This window comes from Mytilus galloprovincialis, chromosome 10 (assembly GCF_965363235.1).
Source record: "Mytilus galloprovincialis chromosome 10, xbMytGall1.hap1.1, whole genome shotgun sequence".
NCBI lineage: Eukaryota > Metazoa > Mollusca > Bivalvia > Mytilida > Mytilidae > Mytilus > Mytilus galloprovincialis.
In genome coordinates this window covers 91,109,514-91,113,180 of record NC_134847.1, presented here as the reverse complement: position 1 = coordinate 91,113,180, position 3,667 = coordinate 91,109,514, and the positions used below count along the sequence as shown (strand labels likewise).

At 46.7% G+C, this 3,667-nt stretch overlaps 1 long non-coding RNA gene across 1 annotated transcript; it reads right to left on the bottom strand.

The window, feature by feature from the left end:
• Positions 1–1,529: 1,529 nt before the first annotated feature.
• LOC143049459 (uncharacterized) lies at positions 1,530–2,750 on the bottom strand. The gene is made up of 3 exons (XR_012970255.1): positions 2,626–2,750; positions 1,934–2,360; positions 1,530–1,781 (listed from the first exon to the last, which is right to left on the bottom strand). It is a non-coding gene; the product is annotated as an uncharacterized LOC143049459 (long non-coding RNA).
• Between the last annotated feature and the right edge of the window lie 917 nt (positions 2,751–3,667).

The window sequence follows — 3,667 nt, the reverse complement described above, 5'->3', positions numbered from 1 at the left end:
TACGAACTGGCTCGTCAGCTGGCTGTGGGTCATCAGCTTCATCAGACTCCGACTCCTCCGCTGGCACGTCAGCAACAACAGCTGGAACATCAGTTCCAGCGGAACTGGCCTCAAACTCCGCAATAGTGCGGGCGACAAACCCCTTGGCCGAAGAATCTGCAAGAAAAGTGCGAACATTTATAAGTAACATTCACAAAATTTGTTTTTTCTCGGGCCGCCTTGTTTTTTTCTGCGGCTTCCCTCTGTCTCCAGCCGTTAACCCGCGGCTCTCGCTAATTTTTTTTTTTTTCACATTCAGTTAATTTTCAAATCTTATCCGTCCTACAAATGTGACAACCGCGTTCACAGTAAGTCAAGTTAACGATTGTTAAACTTACCTAACAGGTCCTTCTCCTCATTTGAAACCTCTTTCCTCTTCTTGGCAGGAGGTGCCTCCTCGTCCGAAGGACTTTCTACCGCTGTAAAAGGAAATAGTCAACTTTCAATATTACTTGTAACATTTTCACACCTAAAAATATATTTTCATAATTTGATATATTTTCATGCCCGTCACTTCGATGTCTAATGATAAACTTACCGCTATCGTCCGATGAGTAGTCATCAGCGCTGGGTGGCGGGACATACTGGTCACAGGAGTCCTCCCCTGATGACATGTCTGTTGACTCTGTAAAAAAAATATTTGCCATGTTCATCTACAGTATTCACCATTATGCGTAGCATTATCACAATTACGCGTAGCATTATCACAATCATATAGAACAGAAAAAAAAAACACAAAAAAAACAAATACAGTATTCACCATTATGCATAGCATTATCACAATTACGGGTAGCATTATCACAATCATATAGAACAGAAAAAAAACCAACAAAAAACAAATACAGTATTCACCATTATGCGTAGCATTATCACAATTACATACCCTGCTTCTCCTGTACGATGTCAGCTGCCTCTGGGAACAACACCATAGACTTCCTCCTGGACGATCTCCTCTCCCCCCTAAACTGGCGAACCTTCGGGGCTGGGCAAGCTGCTGGCGCCGGCGACTTCTTGAAACCCTTCAACATCTTGCTCTGTCTGCTGCGCCAGCAGGTTCCCAAGGAAGGATACACCCTTCCTCTCTTCCTTCTCGTCCAGCTTGGACCATTCCAGGTCCAAGTCCTGCAATCCTGTAAGAATAAGTATCAGAAAATTATACACGATGAAAACATGCACAGCCGAAGAAACTGTGAAAATGCTACCCATAAACCACAGGCATAGCCCGTGAAAATGCTACGCATAAAAGATATAAGGCAGGAAACATTGGGGCCGATATCTAAATACAATATTGTACCTGTCAGAGTCCTCAAGGTACGCCTCCTGTACCGCGTCCCTCTGCTGGCTGGTCCTGGTCTCCTCCTTCCGCGTTGGGGTCGGTGTGACCCTGGTCTCCTTCCGCGTTGGGGTCGCCATGACCCTGGTCTCCTCCTTCCGCGTTGGGGTCATGCCCTCCTTCCGCGTTGGGGTCGGTGTGACCCTGGTCTCCTCCTCCACCATGTCCTCTTCTGTAAAAAATGAAAGGAAAGATTAGCAAGGCATGTTCACGTACTTAACAGTGATAATGATTGACAGTGTTGGCTAATATCTAAATACAAGGTACTCACCGGTGACAGGCTCTGTCTTGGGCACTATCGGGTCAATAGGGACCGCCTGGAATAAGACGGGGTCGGCCGTGCCAGCGTCCACCTCCACCTTGAGGTCAATAGGGACCTCCATCCTCTGGCCGGCTCCCGCGTAGTTACCTGAAATATATAATGTGTGAATACATTGCACAACAGTTCTCTATGAAGTTTGCATTACCTGAAAAAAAAAAATAATGTGTGAATACATAGCACAGTAGTTCCCCATGAAGACTTGAAAGTAAAGATTTAACATAGGAGGTAAAGGTACTCACCTATAGAAAGGTAACTGTCTGTCCAAGCCTGGACGCGGTTGGCTGCACCGCCGACTCTCAGGCTTGCCCGTCCCAGTCCTGCCCGCAACTGCCTCTTCCCCAGAAACAGGCTCCTCACAGGCCGTCCCACACTTTTATTAAGGGCAAACCTGCTAGGCATACCCGCTAGAATGCCTGATACGCAGCGGGTCCTGTCCTGCCGTGCCCACCACGCTGCCTCCTGTCCAATCCTCTGCTGGTCAATCCTTCTGGCGTCCTGGACGCGGGCCAGCCACCAAGGCTCACTAGGCAGTGGGATGTTCACTCCGGGGGAAACCCACTTCAGCTCCTTCCACACACCATCCCGAAGAATGGTGTGCTTCCGGGCCACCCTACTGGTCTCATGGTGATCCTTAATGATCACCCTGCTAGATTCTTCCATTAAAACCTGCAATGTAAATGTTATGTGTAAGATTGGAGAATATCCGCCCGCTGCCTCTCGATGAAAAATCCTCGGACATAGAAATTTCTCCCCGCTGAAATTATTTTTCCCCGGCTAATCGTACTACCCGCGGCTGCCCGCTAAAACGTCTTCCGCGGATCCTCGATGAAATGAAATGTAAACGTTATGTGTAACATTTTCGCTGATTTTCAAAAGTGTGGACCGATTTCAACAAGTAACAGTGTAGATCGACACTTATAACCCTAATCACCAGCCTTCTAGTTATCAGCCCCGGCTCTACCGTGGGCTTCTCCGTGGTCGGGATCCCCCAGGTCCTCATCTGTGACATCGGCATCTTCGTCGGCCGCCACTCGCATCCGGACCTCTGGATCTTGGTAACGGGTACATCCCTCACCACTACCTTCGGCACACCATCTTGAAAGATGATGTGCTTCGGGCCTGTCCCACTCGTCAGTCCCGTGGAGGGGTCCTCTATTATCTGCAATATAAACGTTATGTGTAACATTTTCACTGAATGAAATTTTTTTCCCTGGTCGTCACAAGAGGCCGCGGTAGCCCGCTAAAAGATCTTGCGATGTACCTCGTAGAAAAATCCTCGGACGTGAACATTTCTTCCCGATGAATTTTTTTTTGTCCCCTGGTCGTCGCAAGAGACCGCGGTAGCCCGCTAAAAGATCTTGCGATGTACCTCGTAGAAAAATCCTCGGACGTGAACATTTCTTCCCGATGAAATATTTTTTTTCCACTGGTCGTCGCAAGAGGCCGCGGTAGCCCGCTAAAAGATCTTGCGATGTACCTCGTAGAAAAATCCTTGGACGTGAACATTTCTTCCCAATGAAAAATATTTTTTTTTACCCCTGCTAGTCGTAAGACCCGCGGTCGCCCGCTAAAAGCCAAAGGCCAAAAAAAAATCCGATTTACTCACCAGCGGACGCCCCCTGTCCACTCTATTGCCATCCTCCACCATTCTATCCACATTTGATGCTTGATGGCTCATCTTCACGGTACTAACAATACACACTCGTTGTTCACAAATAGTGTGTTTAAGTCTAGTTTTAGCTGCCTATATATACTAAAATGGTATGTCACGTGAATATCAGACTCCAACCTTTCTCATAAAAACACTTGTAACTTTCTCAGTTTTAAAGATATTTCTTAAAGTAAGGGCTCATTTTGTTCGCAATTGAATTACCCGTCCGGTCCATTTAAAATATGTTCGTAATTATTTATAGGGTCGTCAGGAAGAGGGCAGATACAGTCAAAAAAATTATGTGTAACATTTTCACAATTAA